The sequence below is a fragment of the Jatropha curcas genome, chromosome 11 (genome assembly GCF_041381405.1).
Source record: "Jatropha curcas cultivar XTBG-Jc1 chromosome 11, XTBG_Jcur_1.0, whole genome shotgun sequence".
Lineage (NCBI taxonomy): Eukaryota > Viridiplantae > Streptophyta > Magnoliopsida > Malpighiales > Euphorbiaceae > Jatropha > Jatropha curcas.
This window is the reverse complement of record NC_143161.1, coordinates 11,436,878-11,458,019: the sequence shown is the minus strand read 5'-3', so window position 1 is coordinate 11,458,019 and position 21,142 is coordinate 11,436,878. Positions and strand designations below refer to the sequence as shown.

Here is a 21,142-nt window from a genome sequence, read left to right as displayed (position 1 = left end):
GTTACACCCTAATTCTATTCCAGAGTGGAAATGGGATAAGGTTACTATGGATTTTGTGACTGGATTGCCTTTAACTCCTAAAAAGAAAGATTCTGTATGGGTAATAGTTGACAGATTAACTAAGTCAGCACACTTTCTTCCTGTTAGGACCGACTTCACCATGGAGCAATATGTAGAGCTGTATATAGATGAGATAGTGAGATTACATGGGGTTCCTTCCTCCATCATTTCAGATAGAGATCCGAGATTTACTTCTAGATTTTGGAAGAAGCTACATGAGGCCCTGGGTACTAAGTTGAATTTCAGCACAGCTTTTCATCCTCAGACAGATGGTCAGTCAGAGCGGGTTATTCAGATTTTGGAGGATATGTTAAGAGCTTGTGCTATTGAGTTTGAGGGCAGTTGGGAGAAGTACATTCGACTTGTAGAATTTGCCTACAATAACAGTTATCAGTCGAGTATTCAGATGGCCCCTTTTGAAGCACTATATGGTAGGAGAAGTAGGACTCCACTGTGTTGGTCATAATTGAGTGAGGGCAAGATGGTAGGTCCAGATTTGATTCGGGATACAGAGGAAAAGGTCAGAATTATCAGAGATAGATTGAAAGCAGCTTCCGATCGTCAGAAATCTTATGCGGATTTGAAGAGGAAGGATATAGAGTATACAGTGGGAGATAAGGTTTTCCTTAAGGTATCTCCGTGGAAAAAGATATTGCGATTTGGAAGAAAGGGTAAGCTTAGTCCTAGGTTCATTGGTCCATATGAGATCATTGAGCGTGTGGGTCCATTAGCCTATAGACTAGCTTTACCACCAGACCTGGATAGGATACATAATGTTTTCCACGTATCTATGTTGAGGAGGTATCGGTCCGACCCATCACATGTAATATCAGTGGAATCTGTGACTATAGAGCCAGATTTAACTTATGAGGAAGAGCCAGTGAGGATACTTGCTAGGGAAATTAAGGAACTAAGGAATAAGAGAATTCCATTGGTAAAGGTTCTTTGGAGAAACCATAAGACCGAAGAAGCTACCTGGGAAAGTGAAGAGATTATGAGACAACAACATCCTCAGTTGTTTAATTCAGGTGAATTTCGAGGACGAAATTCTTTAAGGGGGGAGAACTGTAACGCCCGATTTTTTTTCCTGTGTTTTAATAGTAGTTTACCGGTCTGTGAATAGTACCACCAGTCCGGAAGTTGGTATTATTTTTTGTCCGAAAAATTACTATTTATGTTTTATATTTTATTTAACATTTTTGGAGCATGTATGCATGGTTTTTATGGGTAGAAAGTAAGTAAGGAATATTTTTGGAGAATTTAGATACTTAGTGAATAGTGAATTATGGTGTTATATTAAGTAAGGAAATTTGAGCAATTATTTTTTTTATGGAGGAAAATTGAGGAATTATTTTTATGGAATAAATTAAAGACTTTTGTGGAGATAAATAATATTGTGAAGGAATTTAATTGGAGAATATTTGGAGAGAAGACCAAAATACCCCCTTAGTTGCTTTAATAAAGCAACTATCAATTATTGAGCACCAACTTTTGCCTTATTCTTCTCCATACACGTTTCCTTCTTCTCCTTCTTCTTCTTCTTCTTCTTCTTCATTTTCTTCAATTCCTACTTAGTAAACACCCATCCAACTTGATTTAAGGCATAAATCTTAGAGAGTGAAGCTAGAGAAGTAATCTTTGGTGACTAATTTCAAGGAATTTGGTGATTTTCCTACTTGGGTCAAGTAAGTGATTTTATGATAAGTGAATTATTTTTGGATTTAGAGTTGTCTTTTAGCATATACATGCTTAATCATGCTCCAATTACTTCTTTTCTTTGTTTTCTTTGTTTGATTTTGAGTTTCTTCCATGTAGAGGGTGGAGAGCCTTCTAATAAGGATAAAGGCAAGACCAAAGCTTGAGAAGCTTTGATTAAAGCTTGTTAAAGCTTGTTTTGAAGGTTAGTGTTCATAAACACACTTACCTTACTCAAATTTTGATTTTGTGCCTTTATGCTATTATGTGTATATTTTGAGATTTTGTATGAAATGATTGGTTTGTTGAATTTTGGTTGCCATTACATGCTCTTGGATGACGTTTGATGAGTTTTTATGTTGTGGTAGACATTGCTACCTTGTATCTTTGTGGTTCATGTTCCTTTCATGGCTAAAGTAAACTGAATTTGGGAAAAACGTGATTTTGAGTGAGATTGAGGACCATTTTTCAATCCTTTCTAATTTCCATCTGTGTCTGAGTCCTTCATAAAAGTTGTAGGTCTATCTCTTAGCTTTCCAACCCATCCTCTTGTGTCCAATTTGGAGATATATAACTCAACTTATGGCTGAAACACCCAAACTGACTCTGTTTGTGTCGGGCCACATGCATCACTGACTTTAGTGCCCATTTTGACCACTATAATGACAAGATTAGGTTCTGCGTTCTTCATAAAAGTTGTTTCCCTGTGTCTTGAGAATTCTCACGTTCTGGATTGGTCTAATTTGAGTGTGGGGTTTAGTAGGAATTCAAGAAACAATGGACTTGGTTCTGCTGAATCAGGTCTGGTCTGTCAGTCTGTGTTCCTAGCTTTGTTTTGTTATCTTCCATATTGATCTGGGCTGTAATCCCTTCATAACATTTGTAGGATTTTGTCTTAGCTTTCTAACGACTCTAATTTCATTTAATTTGGAGATCCATAGCTCCGGTTATGTTTTAAAAACACAGCAAAGGTCCATGTTATTTTTATGCTGGAAATTTTCTATGTTAAGTCATTTTGTTTAAGTATGAGAATTTTTATGAATTACTTAAGTTTAAATTAAGATTTTATTATGAGAAGACTAAAGAAAATGAATTTTATGAGAAATGTTTTTGGGCTCTAATATACTTGGTGTGAATTTGATGCGTGATTTGATTTTATATGTATGATGAGCATGCTCGGCATTTGATGCCATTATGATAAGAAGCTATGATCATATGCTAGGCACGTGGGTGTCTTATGTTAGGGCGGACGCGCTCTATATGTTATGAAAAGGTTGGCGACCTAAGGGCATTATGAATAAGCTATGAAAACTTATCTGCTTCTTTTTCTCCTAAGTGTATGTGAGCCCTTATACAATATTTTTAAGGAAGTGAAATAAATGAGATCACATTATGTTAATAACTCTTAATTTACCATAACTTATTTATGATATCAAATGAATTTCTAAAGCATGATGTGTTGGTGTGCATATGTACTGCATGTTCAAATTTAATGATTTTATGTATATAAATGATTGTTTTTAAGTATGTTGTCATCACAACATTGGTTTGTTGTGTTTTATGAGCACCACTGAGTTTTATACTCAGCGCGTTGATTTTATCACGCGCAGGTTGGAGATTGTGCTTGCTGCTTAAAGACCTGAAGAGTAGCATCAGAGTTGAAGAGACCTTTTGGTAGTTGATTAGTATTTTATGTAACTAAAAAATTATGGCATGTATAAGTATTACATTTTTGGAGACTGTATTATTTCATTTATAACTTAAGCATGTTATTGTAAATTATTTTGATGTATATATATTGGGAGATAAACTTGGACTTATTTAATGGTTAGAACATTAGAAGTTGATATATTTAAATGAATGTATTGAAGTGATGAATATTATAATGTTATTGAGGAACTATGGAGTTATGAAATTATAGAAGTGCTATTGTGTTGTTATTGGAGTTTGATGGGGTTTGGAGTTTGAATTTGGGAGTGCTTTGTATTCATATGTTTGGCAACTTCTATTTTTAGGGGAAACTCTTGCAGTTTTTCTGTAGGATTCTCCCAAATCATTTTCAAAACAGAATACTATTACTTGCTAAACTTGTGAATACTAAGTCACTTCAAATTCATAATATGATTGTTTGATTTATATGTAGGTTAGGACGGTGCCTCCGGCACCGAATGTGGGATCCACCGTCGGGTCTTTCGGGATCGGGCGGCGGGTGTTACACCATCTAAACTCTTTTAAAGACAAGACTCAAATGAGGTTGGGTACACTAATGGGACATGAAGGATAAATGAAGGATTTAATATGAATCAAGGATCTAAAGAACTTGGATAAGACTAGTGGATGTTAAATAGTGTAAATGGCAATGGCGATTATATAGTCAATTAAGTTATCTGTTATGAAATACTAGAATAAATAGTTAGAAACAAATCAAGAAAGAAGTAAAGATTAAATGTAAGAATTATGCTTAGGAGAAGAAATTGGAAAATTTTAAAAATGTGAACCATTTTACTTGGTGGATAGTGATAGTGAATGGAACAGTAATAATGGAGATTAGAATGTTCCTGGTTTAAGAGAATCATTACTGGCCGAAATATGTGATAGTAGACTCTGAACTAGATGACTTAAGGATTGTCCTTATGGAGATAGACAATTCATTTTTGTTAAATACCAAAAGGTTTTAGAACATACAATGCGTATTGATTTCCAAACTTCATGAAAATATTTTATACCACCATTGATATTGGCCTTAAAGTGAAATAAAAGTTAAATGTAAATTTCTGTAAAAAGGATTTCAAAGTTATATATGTGTAACTTGCCAAAGTTTTTAAAAGTGGAAAGGGAAAATTATTTTGAAAATTTTTGAATAGTCAGTTACCCATAGACTCTTTAAGTGGTCTACATAGACTGTGGTTGTCAACTCAGAAGTCAAGACTAAGCATTAGTCGAATTTTTGATTAAATGATCAATCCAATGATTCATATCAGTGGAATAATGTATGTTGGAAAAATTAATGAGAACTCTTAAATTGCTCAAAACCCTTAGTTAGTAGACCCATTTAATGAAATTCCTATTATGAAATAGCTAGTGTTGTAGACTATTATTATGAATGTATCTATTGAAATAGGAATTTTCTTAGGGATAAGAGATGCAATATTAGTAAAACTTAGAGACATACATACTAAGAACTGAAGCTTTTAGTACTATGCCTTATAGACTATAGTAAATTGTATCAAATCAAAACTAGAGGAAATTGATAATTGAATTTAAACTTTCGGGTAGTTTACCAGATTATAAGAGAATTATTCAATTTTAAGGGACACTTTGGAGTTAATAAGTATGTTAATAATATAAGACTTAAACTTGTGGCAATTAATTTCTCTCGAGCCCTTCAATAAATATCAAATTAATAAATTGATACCCTTATATGATGATTGTTGATAAAAAAAGGGGGAAATTAGAAGTTGATCCTTCAATGAGACAACACTTGTGACTTGAACTGATTAGGAAGCCATCTTAAAATGGTAATAGTAATAAAGGTAAACAGTCCATAAGTTGTATATAAAGTAATTGAACTTTCAAGGGAAAATTTGAGAATAGTTATTAGGTTAGTAAAATTTGCAGTAATTAGTTGATATGAGTTAAGCAGAAAGAATCTAGCAATATTAATCAAGAAGGACCGATATGCCAAAATTTGATGTGGTGGATAACGAAAGAAAAGAAGAATCTAGTAAAATGAATCCTGAGATAATTGATAAGATTCGACATGCTGACTAAAGGAGGAAAGGCCTAACCTAAGTCGAGGTTTAGATAATAACACAAGGTGGAATTGTGCTAACCTGAGAAACTATAGATGGCAAGGCTGAATAGATGAATTAATAGCTTATACTGATGTAACTTGGAAGTTAGGATATGGAAATAAGTCGATATGGGTGGATAAATCATACAATGGCAATAGGATTTTTTTTTTTTAAGTTAAAGGGGAAATGTAAATGAGGTCTTAGGAAGCTATTGGGATAGAAGGTATGTGTTAAATAAAAAGCCTTGTAGACTAAATTAGTCAAAGAAAAATTATTTTAGAACGATTGATTTGAAGTGTAATTGACCTCTCAAGATCATTAGAGGTAGCTTCCGTAGAAGAGAAACATGATGGTTGGTGATAGAAAAACAATTAGAATACCACACCTCCTCCCTTCGCTCGGTCTATATTTTTTACTCCTAAGCTATCTCTTCTGCATCTGAAGTATCTCCTATTATAATCCTGAAATCAACTATGTGTCTGTTCCTGTTCTTTCTTATTAGATTTCAATTCGAGGACGAATTGTCTTAAGGGAGGAGATTGAAACACCCTGTAATTTTATTTTCAAAACTTTTGAATTGTTAGTAAATCAAAAATCTAGATTTTTGACTGTATGGACTACAAATACCGAGCAATTCCAATCCGAGTCTAAGTTTGCAGAGTTGAGCTCGGCCCAAAATAAATTTATCGGAACTCCTAGTCGAGAACATTCTAAACTTCTTAAGAATTAAAATTGGTCGTTAAATATTAAATCAGTTAAAATAATAATAATTAAAATTATATCCACTAGTTAACTTGATGATCCTAAACTCTAATCCTATTACAATGCAACTATTGCTAAATAAATTGAAGAAAGGTATAAAATTTGACGAAATCAATTAAAATAAATCAAACCAGTAGAGATAAAATGAGAACCTAAAAGTTTCCATTAATCAAACCAGACCCATTTGAGTTGAACCCAACCAAGCTATAAACCAATCAAATGAGGAGAGAGAAAGCCAATAAAGACTCTTTCCCCTCTCCCCGACGCCGATAGCCCCCTCTCCCTCCCCTTCCTGTTTTTCGGCCAAACGGCCATTGTTTCTGGTGATTGAGGGCTCTAAAATCATCTACTCATCGTAAGGAGTTTGATTCAAGCCTTGGTTTGCACGATTTGAGCTCGAATCGAGAGGAAACTCGATTGAAATGATTCGGCACCATCGCAGCAACTTTTTCTGCCATTCACGTTATTTCTGGTGACTTAAGGCTTCGAGGTAAGTGTCGATTGATTCCTCTCCTCTCTCTCTTTCATTTGACTGTTTCGGTGTTCAGTATGGTGGCCAGAATCAGAAAACCTAAAGCGGTGACCACCGAACATACTAGGTCGATTTTCAGCCAAATGCTTCGCACCCACCTTCATTTGATCACATATTATTGATCCTCTCATCGAAACAAATAAAATGATGTATTGTTTGTAAATTTTGGTGAAGATTCGATTTTTCGGCCAACGTGTATAGCGACCGACGGCTAAATGAAGATCTGTGAGTAGTGTTAGATAATTCGCATTATCCACCTGCATTTGTATCCATGCATACATGGCTAAATGCTAAACATGCATTACTTATTAAATTGTTATTTTGTGTTGCTTTAATTGTTGCTATTGGAAATGGTTTGATTAGTTGTGATGTGCTTCATGTATGCTTTGCTTGTGTGGAACTAGGATGAAGTGGGTCACCACGGGCTTGTGAGGGCTGTCTTTGATACCATCGGCCATGTATAGGGAGATCGGTGCCCACGTGTGCATCTAATGATATATGATATGGAAAACCACAGGGTGGCCTCCTGTTGGTATGAAAAAGAAAAGAAGGTGTAAAAAAAATGAGAGAGATGTTCAAGTGAGGATTAGATCGGTCGGCCATGTATGGGGGATCGGTTCCTTGGTGCACACATTTGAGAGGCCGGCCCATGTGGGAGGACGGCTCGTCGGGGGTTTCAGTGATGCCACAGACCAATTTCCACTTGATGTAATTCTGTTAAGGTGTTAATACTTATAATTGCTATTTTTTGTCATTTGTGTGATTGACTGCAAGATCATATAACTAGTCGAATGACTAGATTGATTTATTTATGCATTTGTGTGATTGTGTGGGGTGGGAGGGTTATCTAACCCTACCCATTGAGTTTGGCACTCATCCCTGCCTCCTTATTTGTTTTCAGGTAATAGGAAAAAAGAAGAACCCCTTTAGATCCAACCGAATTGAAATACAAATATAGAAAATTATTAATAGTTGTATTAAGTATGTAAATGTAAAGGACTGTAAAATGTGGAGTTCCGCGATTGTATTCCAAATGAGTTGTAATTGAATAATAGGGGTACACATATTAATTATGTGAATTGTATTTTGATACATCTATGGAATATAGTTAATGGGCCTGAAGCCATGACTATGATTAGAATACGGGTTTAACTAATATAGGCTTACTACGGGCCTCGGAAGCCTTAAGCCCACCCAAGCTCTAGTGCCGATCCGGCTCTTGGAGACGGGTTGTGACAATTATACTTTTAGAGAATAAAGGTAACATTTATCATTTTATTCCAACTTTAACTTTGTATAGAAATCTCTATCACACTTTATCTCTCTTAATTACAAAAGATTAATTGAAGTTATTTAATCAATTATTCTAATTTTTTCTAGAATTCAATTGATTTAATCATTTCTTTAATTCTTGAAAAAAAATAAAAAATGTCAAAATTAACATAACGAAAATATTGTTAGGCTTGAAATGTCTTATATTTCACTCACAATATCAATTCAATGTACGTTAAAATTTTTATCCTAGGCCTAGCAAGATATTGTCCGCTTTGGGCCGAGCTCACTCAAGCTTGCACGGATTTGTTCCTGTATTAGGACCAACTCATAACCCAAAAGGTCACTTGCTAGTCTAAGGCTTGTCCATTATTATATACATCACTTTCGTTTTGTGCTTAGCCGATGTGAGATTTGCCTAAAGTAAACTAACATCTCAAGCTAGCACCTCATCTGGTGCGGATATTACAATTTAAATATGAAATAAAAAATTTTAAAATAAAAATTTAATTAATAATAATAATTATTTAAATAATATATAAATGTTCTCACACGAACGCGAAATTACAACTACTTATACTTATATCTAATTGTATTTGCTATATTTTACTTAAAAATTCATATTTTCAAACTAATCTTAAGAAAATGGTCTACTTGTTTAAACACTTAATACTTTTTTATTTTTATTAGTGTCAAGCTCTCAAAAATTGAGGTGTAGTAAATTGTGAATTAACCCATCCTTAGGGTAAATTTGGAGTATATATACTGGATTTGGGGCAGTTGTGTTAGGATTAGAATTATGACTCCTATATTATTTGTTAATTTGAGTTATTTAGGAGTCTAATATTATTATTTTAATATATTTTATTATTATATTTTAACAGTAATCCCCCCTTAATTTATTTGGTCATTTTATGTCCAAATGTAGTGCTTATGTCTTTATACTGTCTGTTATTATTATTATTATTATTATTATTTTATTTTAGTTATATTAGGTTTTTATTGCATTGCTTTATAAAGGCTTTTATTTTCAATGAGAATGAGGCATTAGTCTTGGAGTAAGGGCACCCGAAGAGTCGCTTCATTTAATGAGGGAACTCTTCAGTGCCTTGCCTGGCCTATATAAGGCCTCTATCTCCTTCATTTGTTTCACTTTTCATTTCTCAACTACCAGAGCGTCTCTCTCTAGAACTCCTTCTCTCTCTAACTTTCAAGTAAGTTTTTTATATCTTCTTCTTTCCTTTTTTTCATTAGCTGGAATCATGGGTTCCTCTGGGGACGAGGATGCTCAAGTATTACATGATCAATCCGGAGATGAGAACTTTAAGGATATAGACTCAAGGGTGGGGGAGGTTAAAGATAGAAAGGAGAATGTGACATCCTACTAAGTCGAGTCTTAGCATAGAGTTGAGTAGTCGAGTTGAGTCGAGTTGAACCAAACCCGGTTGGGGTAGAATGGGTTATTAAGTGGAGTTACTTGAGTGAGAGAAAAAGATCAAGCATGTGGGTGAGGATTGATTTGCATTAAAAGATTGAGCTTGGGTATTAAGTTGTAGCCTGTTTATAATTGAGGTACCATTTAGGAAGTTTTACAAAATCCTTTGATTTTTGATAGCCTACCCATGTATACTCATTTTCACTTTCCCATTTTCATGTTTATCTTCATCTTCTTCATTTTCTTCCTTTCCTCTTCCACCTTCCTTTCAATTTTCATGGTAGTTAAGCCTTAACTTCAATTTTTCTTCTATCCAAGTAAGTAAACCTTCTTGAAGTTCATAATTGAAACATTTGGTGCTATTGTTTTAGAATTCATAAGAATTCTTATTTATAGGTGAAGGGAGTTCTAAGAGTGTAGAAAAAAAGAAGCTAAAGAGGAGCTCAAGCTTTTGGAGTAAAGGTTTGATATCTCTTGTTATTTTTCATTTTCTTTGTATGAGATTTGTGTGGTGTGTTGCTATTGAGACAATCTTGCTTTATGTTGAGTGGAAGGACTGGTAATGGTGAGAAAACAGGGGAAAACAGGGGAAGTATTGAATAAATGAAGTAAATAGTGAGTTATGTTGAAACAAGTTTGCTGGAAATTTTACCAGTAACTTCATCTTGATTTTGACCCCATTTAATAAAGGAATTAGGAAATGTCATAGAAGAGTTAATTGTTTCTCTATGTGTTAGCTTTACATGGGTTTTTGAATCATTCAAATTGGAGTTGTATATTGAGAGATATGACCAAAAGAGTACAGATAGTGCAGGCTGGAAGCGCGCACGCGAATTGCATGACGAGTTTGCGTTGCCTTCTCGCGCTCGCGAATTTGAACTACGTGCTCGCGACTTTCACCTGAAACTCTCTGACTCTCATTTGGCACATCTCTCGGTCGCGACTTTCAAGTATGCGCTCGCGACTTGTGCACGCAAACTCTCTGACTTTCATTTGGCACTTCTCGCGCTCGCGACTTTGAAGTACGCGCTCGCGTACTTGGCCCCTGGCCTGTAAGCGATCGCGACCTTTATCGCGCGCTCGCGAATTTGGCCTGAGAACTCACTGTCTCTCATTTGGCACTTCTCGCGCTCGCGACTTTCAAGTACGCGCTCGCGACTTGTGCCTGATAACTCACTGTCTCTCATCTGGTGCTTTACGCGCTCGCGACTTTGCAAGGCGCGCTCGCGACTTGTGTTTTCATGCATTTTTGGACTTCTTTTTCAATGCAATTGTATTCCTTTGCTTCACTTATATGCCTCCAATCATTTTAACATCAAATACAACATTTGAACATGTATCAAAACAACATTCAAGCATGCAAATGATGTGAAATCAAATATACATTATGAATTATGAAGTTATGAACTATTAATACGATGTTGTGTTATATTATTGACATACCAACATTATGCTCCATTGAGGTTAGGTAGAAACCATGTAGATAAGGCTATGTCGCGACATAGGATAGCAGATCTGCACCTCATACAGTTTGATACTCCGGCTACAGGCCGTTGAGTGGATATGATTATATATGGGCCATAGCAGCCAAGCATACAGTATTCATCCAGTTTCATACAGTTTTTCTTATCACTTCGGTTTCACTATAACCTTATGGAGCCATACCGATATCTTGACATAACATTTCATGAATTATACAGTATTATAAACAGTACAAAAGATAATCAAGGTATCATGAAAGTATCATGATGTGTGTGCTTATATGTGCCATATGTGTTTACATGGTTCTTTCTATACATGTATGTGTTTAATTGTTTCCTTATATGTTGAGATATCCACTGAGCTTTATTTGCTCAGCGAGTTACCTGTTTAACTCGCAGGTTTTGAGTTTGGACTATAGAGAGTCAGCTTACAACTGCTGCAGTTCATCTGTAGAAGACTCAGTCTTCAGGGTAGCTACTCATTTGGATATGTATCTTTGTCTACCCTTTTTATGGCATGTACAGGGCACTCAGTTGGGCCCATTTCATTTTGACACTAGTATCATGTTAATGTAAATATAAATTACATTATTTTTGTATACAACATCAGCATGATATTATATTCAATATACATTATGACTTCAGCATGTCAGGCCATACAGTCAACCAGTTTGTAACGTCTCGGTTCGGTTCATTCGGGTTTACGGGTGGACCGGGAAGGGATGTTACAGAGAATGTTAGGATCATCGACGTTTGCTCTGATATTGAAGAGGGCGAGCTATTGGATATATGTTTTATGTACAATATTGCGCAAGAGTATAAATTGATTAGGCCTTCAAGGAACATGAGGGTGACCGAGCAATTAGATGAAGACTCTATTATGATGTATGAAGAAAGTTTTCGATATGGGGTTAGGTCTCCTTCGTCTGAATCTTTAAGACTGTTATGAATATAATATCACCATTAGTCAACTGCACCCCAATGGCTTGAGGTTCTTATGCGCCATAGTTGCCCTAGATTGCTAAGATGGATACACTTTAACAGCTCGGGCAGTTCGGGAGTTTTATCACTTCTCCGTTTCCCCTAACGAAGATCATTGTTTCCTTTAGGCAAAGAAAGATTGCAATGTCTTTTCTAAGAATTCTAAGATTTCGTCCCTAAAGAACTGGAAATCTAAATTTTTCATTTTTAAACGGTCAGGAAGATTCGGAGTGCCGAACTAGTGGTCTAACGATCCCCTTCGCCATCTACCGACCTCGCCCACCCCTTATGATCGTGTTTGTGTGGACTTAATAAAGGCTAGGGGACTAGCTGCTATTAACCTAAGGCAGGTGATAACCGTGGGTTATCCAGTATGTTCTCCTAGTGGGCCTTTAAGGCCGAGCCCATCCCTCATTGGTAAATTTTGTCCTTAGTCGTATTACCTTTTAATCCTTTACATTGACATTTTTTAATTTTCCTTTCTTACATTTGTATAGGCATGGCCCCTAAGAAGACCAAGAGTTCCAAGATGGCCAAGGTAATGAAAAAACAAGCTGCTAAATAGAAGAACATTTAAACAGGTTATCAAGAGTTCCGAGATGGTGGAACTAGGTATATTCGAGCCAAACAGAAGAACATTTAAAGTAAGATCCTTAAGGAAAAACTCACTGCATCATGCCCCTTGTATCTTTAAAGGGCATGATAAATTGAGTGAAAAAAAACCTGAGGCCTTATTGTTATTTAAATATAAAACTACTTTATATATTACTGAGTGGATATACAATATGTCTTTTTTAGATTATCAGCATTCCATGTCCGAGGTAGTTTGGCTCCTTCAATCTTCCTCAGCTTGTATGTTCTCGGGCCCAACTACTTTAAAACTTATAAGGACCTTCCTAGTTTTGCCTTAATTTGCCTACACTTGCCAAGCCTTTGGTGATTTCTGCCTTCCGCCACACTTTGTCTCCTTCTCTAAATTGCCTGTTTTGAACTTTCCTGTTGAAGTATCTCCACACCCTCTACTTGTGTGCTTCAGCGCAAACTGCTGCGTCGCTTCTAAATTCTTCTGCTAAGTCTAAGTTGATCTTTAGGCTTTCATTGCTACTGAGCTCCTCTTACTCTCTTATTTTTTTGCTGGATATGCCTATTTCTACTGGCACTACTGCTTTCATCTTGTACATTAAGGAGAAAGGGGTTTGCCCTATTGCTTGCTAAAGAATAGTTCTATAAGCCCACAGTACATTGTTTAGTTCATCTGCCCAGTTAGCCTTTTCTCCATCCAACCTCTTCTTTAAGCCTTGCACAATAGTTCTATTGGTGACTTTAGTAAGGCCATTGGTTTACAGGTGACCTAATGATGTAAATTGGAGTTTGATATGCTAGTCTTCACAAAGACCTGAAGGCTCCTGAATCAAATTGCTTTTCATTGTCAATAATAATCTTGTGGGGCACGCCATACCTAAATATCATATTGTTCTTGAAAATAATCTTGTAGGGCACGCCATACCTGAATATCATATTGTTCTTAAAAAAAATAATAACCCGAGCTGGGGTAATGGTGCTTAGGGTTTCAGCTTCTACCCATTTGGAGAAGTGATCAATGGCGACTACCACAAACTTCCTTTGCCTGGTTGTTATAGGAAAAGACCCTAGAATGTCTATCCCCCATTGAGCAAAAGGTCAGGCTGAGCCTAAAGGTTGTGGTTCTGAGGAGGGCTTTCTAGGAACCTGGTCATATTTTTGGCAAGCATTACAATGGCAAACATGTTGGCGAACATCTTTCTTCATTGTTGGCCAGTAGTATCCCAATGGCAGAATCTTTCTAAGTATAGCATATGAGCCCGCATGTGCCCCACAGACACCCTCATAGGTCTCCCTTATAATATAATTACCCTCTTCTTTAGTTACACACTTCGCCCAAGGGTGTGATTTTGATCTCTTATAGTGCTCTCCATTTTCTATTGCGTAGTTTACCACTTTCCTACAGATTTTAAGCACCTCTTATTTATCACTTTGCCGAACATCATTCTGTAAGAGATCAATGATCGAATGCATCCAATTGCTGTCAAGTTAGGATACCAGGATTTCTCTCGTATCATAGCTCGGGCAAGTTTGGTGTTCGATTGTCACCTCTCTTGGCAACTCATCTTCTCGAGCTGCCGCTTTGACTATGGCATTTGCTTCCTTATTGTTCACCCGTTCTATTTATGTCACCTTTCAAACACAGCCCTCTTCCTCTAATTTGTGTACGAGAGACAAAGCTGTGGAATGGTACATGATTAGGTTCGGCTCCTTGGTGGTGAATTTGCCTATAATTTGTTTAACTACCAGTTGTGAGTCTAGGAAATATGGAGAACTAGAGTTCATACCTCGAGGGCCAGCTTAAGCCCTGTAACTAAGCTTTCATATTTGTCACCGTTGTTAGTTTTCGCAAAGTTCAAGTGCATGACATACTATATTTTTATGTTTCGTGGCCCTTGTAGGACCACCCCTGCTGCCGCCCCCAAGCTCCCTAAGGCCCCATTTATGTGCAACTGCCAAGTACTAGAATTGGGGCATGATAGTTTGGCTTCAAGTTCACCCTTCTCATCTTCGCTAGAAAACTCGGCCATAAAGTCTGAAAGTACCGACGCAGTGATTGTGGTACGAGGAGCATACCTGATATCAAACTCTCCTAATTTGATCGACCATTCCAACAATCTCCTAGAAGTTTCAGCTTGATGCAGGATCTTTTTGAGGGGGTGGTTAGTTCGGACAATTATAGTGTGAGATTAGAAGTAGTGGCGTAACAGGTTCGTCGAAGTCAGGATGGCGAGCGCTAATTTTTCAATATCTGGATACCATAACTTGGAATCCCTGAGGACTTTGCTAATGTAATAAACATGGTACCGTTTGCCAATTTCTTCTCTAATCAATATTGAAGCCATGAAATTTTAGTAGCAGCTAAATACGAGTATAGGGGCTCATCTTTTTTGGGTCTTCTTAAAAGAGGAGTGGAAGACAAAAAATCCTTAATCTTTTCGAAGGTGAGCTGGCATTTGTCATCCCACTGAAAACCCTTTAGCTATTTTAGGATTAGGTAAAAGGGCGTACACCTCTTGGCCGAGCAGGAAATAAATTGCCCTAAGGCTGTAATTCGACCGTTCAACTATTGGACTTCATGGATGTTGTGGGTGCCTGCATTTTTAGAATTGCCTTAATCTTTTCAGGGTTCACCTCATTCCCCCTTTGTGAGATCATGAAACCCAGGAGCTTCCCTACCTTAATCCGAATGTGCATTTATCTAGGTTGTGTTTCATATTAAATTTGTTCAAGATTTTAAACCTTCCTGTAGGTTTCTAAGATGGTCAGTAGCTCGGATGCTTTTTATTATCATATCATCTATATATATTTCCATGATTCACCCAATCTAGTCTTGAAACATGCTATTGACCAACCTTTGGTACGTGGCTACCGCGTTTTTTAGTCCTAACGGCATGACTTGATAACAATAGATTCCCGTGTTAGTGACAAAGCTCATCGTTTCCACGTCCAGTTCATTTATTCTTATTTGATGATACCTTGTCGCTGCATCCACAAAGCTATACACTTCAAAAGCTCCATTTTCCATTAGATTTCGGTACCAAAATGATGTTCCCCAGCCCTTCTAGATACTTCGCCTCCCTTATAAACCCTGCTTTCAAAAGTTTTTCTATTTTAGTTGCTATAACATGCTATCTTTCTAGGCCATAATTCTGCATTTTGTTTTATCGGTCTAAAGCTTGGATCAATGCTGAGCTTATGGGATATGGTATCAAGATCAATGCCAACTATGTCCTCCGTGGGCCAGTGAAGCTTTTTACATTATCTTCTAAAACTGCCTTAATATTATCATTTTCCTCTCTCGGTAGATCGGCACCCAGCATCAAGTTCTTCCCCTGTTTCACTTTCCATATAATTAGCTCGCCCACAAGTGTTGGGCTGGAATCTAAATTATGTCTACGAATATCAAAGGGTTGGTGTTGGGTTGGTTTTGTGGGTGGTTCTCCTTCTAGCATCCACATGATTGGTAGGGCAAGAGGCAACCCTTTCAGTGCTATCACGTATGCTTCTCGAGCTACCTTCTAGTTTCCCCTAATAGCAATGACCTCGCCCACATCGGAGTAAAACTTCATGGTGAGGTATCTAATACTGTGGTCGCTTCTAGTTCACACAGGGCTAGCCTACCCAATATAGTATTGTATAGAAAGTGAATGTCCTCCACCATAAATTTCAATTTGAGTTTACTCGACGAGACTTCGGCTTCGAGCTCTAGGGTTATGTCTATGGACCCAAACACTTTCACAAGTTTTCCCACTAGGCCGACTAAAGGGGTTCAGAAGGGTTTAAGCCTCACTTGGTCTAGTTTTAAAGCTTTGAATACCTTCATAGTCAACAAGTTCACTGCACTACCTTCATCCACAACACTTTTTTTACTAGTAAGTTTTCCATAATCCCCTCAACTACTAGGGTATCATTGTGTGGGCATGTACAAACTCACCATTAGCTTTAGAGAATGATATGGGCGGCCTAGTGCTCGGCTTCTACTGGGGTAAAATGGAATAGATCTCCCTGGCTCTCCTTTTTCTCGTTGAATTGCTATCACTCCCCTAGGAGCCACCGAATATGGTGTGGATTGTACCTAGGGTGTGACATTCTTTCGCCTGCTTGTCCTTCTGTTCACTTGACCTTCGCGCTCTTCCAATAAATTTCTTTAGTTTGTCTTTTTGTATAAGGTGTTCTATCTCTTTCTTCAATTGCCAACATGACTCGGTCTCATAGCCTACATCCCTATGGAACTCACAATACTTGCTCTTATTTCAATGGCTCGAGGTATCCTCCTTTATCTTTCTAGGATAATAGAACTGAATTTGATCGTCATGTTCTCTTACCCAAGATAATATTTCCAAGCGTGGTCTATTCAAAGGGGTAAATTCTCAATCTTACTATGGCTTGCCATCTCTTAAGTGTGGCATTCGAACAAAAAAACAAGTTCGTGGGAGCCGAATAGGTGAACTCCTTCGGGGCGATCGTCTCCTCACTGGATATGGATGTCTCTTGTGTCTATACCTCTCTTCTCTAGGTGATTTGTGCTGTTGAGCCTCATAGGCTTCATTTAATTTTGTGTATTTATGGGCTCGCGCCATAAGCTCAACGAAGGTTAGGGGAGAATCTATACTCAAACTTTCAAACAATCTTTTGTACCTGTTATTTTTTGCCATGGCACTAATGGCTACCTCATCATTCAAGTCCTCTACTTGAATCGCATTCTTTGAAATTTGGATACATATTGCCTCCAGGTCTCTCCCTCCTCTCTTTTTAAATCTACCAAGCCAGACAAAATTTTTCTGGATGGTACACATGTTATAAAACGGGCTCGGAATATTGTGGCTAACTAAGAGAAGAAATGAATGGATCCTGTCTTGAGTGTTTGATACCACTCTTGGGCTGCCCCTTTTAGGATAGTTAGGAAGACCTTACACATAAATCCTCCGAATTGGTTTGTAAATACATCATAGTTCGAAAGGTTGCCAGATGGCTCCGGGGATTGGTAGATCCATCATAGGATTGGAAAGTAGGAAGCCTGAACTTTGGTGGAGAGGCTATGGCCAAAATATCAGCTGATAAGGGTGAGTTTTGTCGGACTCCATAATCTCCTGTGTCTCCTGTCTCTCTAAACTCCCGAACCAGCTCCTTGACAACATCCCGTCTCCGTCCATAATTGATTGGTTGCGACTTAGTTCTTGGCTATTGGGGATAGTCATACTAGGGTCCACCTTTGCTTTTGGCTTATGGTATCAATCGGATACTGAGTGATTTCGGTGTTTAGGCGAAGTTGGGGGTATGTTATGCTCTTGGTGAGGAGGGTTCATCGGCCTAGGAGATGGTATTGGCTCGCTGCTAGGCAGAGGATTCTTCAAGAGGTATTTTAGCACGGTGGTGAATTGTGAATAAGCTTAGGCTAGAGTAGCTACTACCTGGGGATCAGTGGTTGATGGAAGGACGGACGGGGATTGTTGGTTGGCTTCATCATTGGTGTTGTTTTGGCCTTCAAGGTTGAGGCGCTCAATAGGATCGATGACCATAGGAATCTAGAAAAACTGTGGTTGAAGGTGTGTTCCAAGACTCACCACATCAATTGTTAAGCACTCAGAATTTGAGATGTAGTGAATTGTGAATTGACCCGTCCTTGGAGTAAATTTGGAGTATATATACTAGATTTGGGGCAATTGTGTCAAGAAAAAGAGTCTGACTCTTACATTACTTGTTAATTTGAGTTTATTTAGGAGTCTAATATTAATATTTTAATATATTTTATTATTATAGGTTAACAATTAGCATTTTTATATTTTGTTTTTTTTAAATTAATGTTATTTATATTCATTGTCAAAACTTGTGGTTTATATATATAATTTTTATCTATAATATAATATTTTAAGTTGTTTAATTATTAAAAATCCAATAATATAGGATATTTTATGTTGATGGCATAGTTGAAATTGGGTTAAAATTAATGATTTGAATTGATCTAAAAAATAGTACGACATTTTGATTTTTACAATAATGCAATTGTTGTTATTAAAAAGCGAAGTTAATAAAAAAATGATCATAAAATGACCGTCAACAAAATAGTAAAATTCAATAAGAAAACCAATATTTTTTCCAAGTTTTAATAAACCAATATTAAAATGGTTAATTGCAATACTTTGCATATAAGAGATATAACCCAAAAGAGACTGCTGCAAGGCATATATAAAAACTCAAAGTACATACATATTTCAAAGAAGCAAAACATCAAACACCTCTCTGACCACTTTCTCCATCCGCCATTCCGTTCATTTTATCATGATTTAAAATCTATGGCAAGTAAACCGCAATCAAGCCTCCCACAATTTCACAAACTACAGAACAAAAAAAAGACAGTGCACTCTCCAAAAAAGATCTCACATTAACAATAGCAAGAATCTAAATTGTACGAGTACAAGTTTCAAATTTATAGCCCTATAAAAGTTGTGATGCCATGCAACTACTTAAATCAACCAATACTTGTGTAATAACAATCTAAATCAGCACGTTGTGACACAGGTGCATTCGGTTCAGTGAATAAATTTTGGGTTAAAGAAAATTAAAATTTTGATAATTGGTTGAAAGTTAATTTAATCGAATTAATTAAATTAACCGACTCTCAAAACTACGTCGTTTTGATTAAGTAGATTAGAAATTTAAAATTAAAAATTAAAAATATTTGAATTTTTATTTTGATTAAATAGTGTATAATAACTTCGGTTAATTTTTATTTCGGTTAAATTTGGTGTAATTAAGTTTTCATTTTCTTTAACTTCAGTTCTATTAATGATCAAAATTAATTCGGTCAAAACAATGCGGTTAAAAAATTAATTCGGTTAAATACAGTCAGATAAAAAAAATTCAATTAATTTATTTTGGTTAAAAATTTTACTCAAATTGACCGAATTGACCTAAGGGTCACCCCTAGCCAGACAAAAATCAATATAGGCTCCACATAAAATAAGCAAATAAGGCAATTGGTTGATGCAAATAGCACAATGGAAGAGTAGAATTTCACTGACAAACCCCAAAACAATTGTGAACTTGAAGTTATATGTCATTAACTAAATGTAAATAAAACACAGAAATTAATGTTGCCTTATAGAACATCATACCATCATCAGACAACCCTTTTGATGAAAATGCAAGAAACAAGAGAAGTATAACGATTAGTGTTGTGATGATGTTCCATAGTCATATGCAACATGAAAAAAGCATTACTTTGATGCTGAATGCATAAATTCAACTCTGTACTTTTCACAAAAAATCTTGTGGCATCCTAAACTTTTATTTTGACTCGTTAAACACTTAAATTTATAAAACTGTACCCGTTAAGTACTTTATTTGACCCATTGAACACTTCAACTCATAAAATTGAATTGATTAAACACTTATTGAAGAATTAAAAAAATGAAAAATTATTATTCCAAAAGTTGTATTAACCACATATCAAAGTAATATTTTGCATATAAAAGCAAAAAAACCTTAAAATTTACTGTTTTTTTTTTTTTTGTAAGGAGGTGTGAAATTATTATAAAAAATAAAATTTTTGGTGCCACAAAATTTTTTTGTTAGAGTTGAGGCATTAACTGATGTATTCAGCCATTACTTCAAGCATTACTTCTAATAATGTAGCTTGGCGTGTATGGAAGAACCATAAGATGACATGCATATTCAATAAAATAAGCCAACTTCAATTCATTTAATCAACAAAATGAAAGCAGAAAACAAGCAAAAGAAAAATGTAAATGACTATGTAATATGTAATATAATAGAGAAACTTGGGCCTCATTTGGATAAATAGTGGCAAAACCAAACATGCTTGAAGCATGTTTGATAATGCTTGAGAAATTATAATACACAAAATGTATTAATGCTTGAAACATTACTTCTAACATGTAATACACAAAATCAAATTCTTGAGAAATTATATAGAGCTCTCTACGGATTACTTGATAATGCATTCAAGTAATGAATCATTAACATGTAATCCTTGAAGGATTAAAACATGCTTGAAGTATGCAAATTGAAACCCCTCAAAATGCATTCAAGTAAATTATAAAGATTTCTATATGGATTAAGGAAATCAGGGCAAAAGTAGTATAATCGCCTTAAATTTATACATGGATGAGCAATATCATGTCATTTATATATGTTTGCCAAAATATCATGTGATCTATGGTAGAAAACAAATATATGATGTGATTCATCATGTTTCCATTTTTCTTTGATGAAGTATATGAAAATCTCAAAGGATTTAAAATGCCTAAGTATATAAGTCAAATTCCAAAGAATTATGTTCCATCAAATGACAAAGATATTTGTATGTGTTAAAGCAATCTAGACGTATGTGGTACAATCGCCTCAGTACATATCTGATAAAGGAAAGTTAGTTAATTTTATATAATTTGTCCATGTGTTTTTATAAAAAGGTCAACATTTGAATTTATTGTTATTGTTGTGTATGTTGATGATATAAATCTCATTGGACTCCAGTAGAACTCCAAAATACAGTGAAGTATTTTTAAAGAAAGAATTTGAGATG

At 36.0% G+C, this 21,142-nt stretch overlaps 1 pseudogene; it reads left to right on the top strand.

The window, feature by feature from the left end:
* Positions 1–466: 466 nt before the first annotated feature.
* On the top strand, positions 467–9,503 carry LOC149492576 (uncharacterized; annotated as a pseudogene).
* The last annotated feature ends 11,639 nt before the right edge of the window (positions 9,504–21,142 follow it).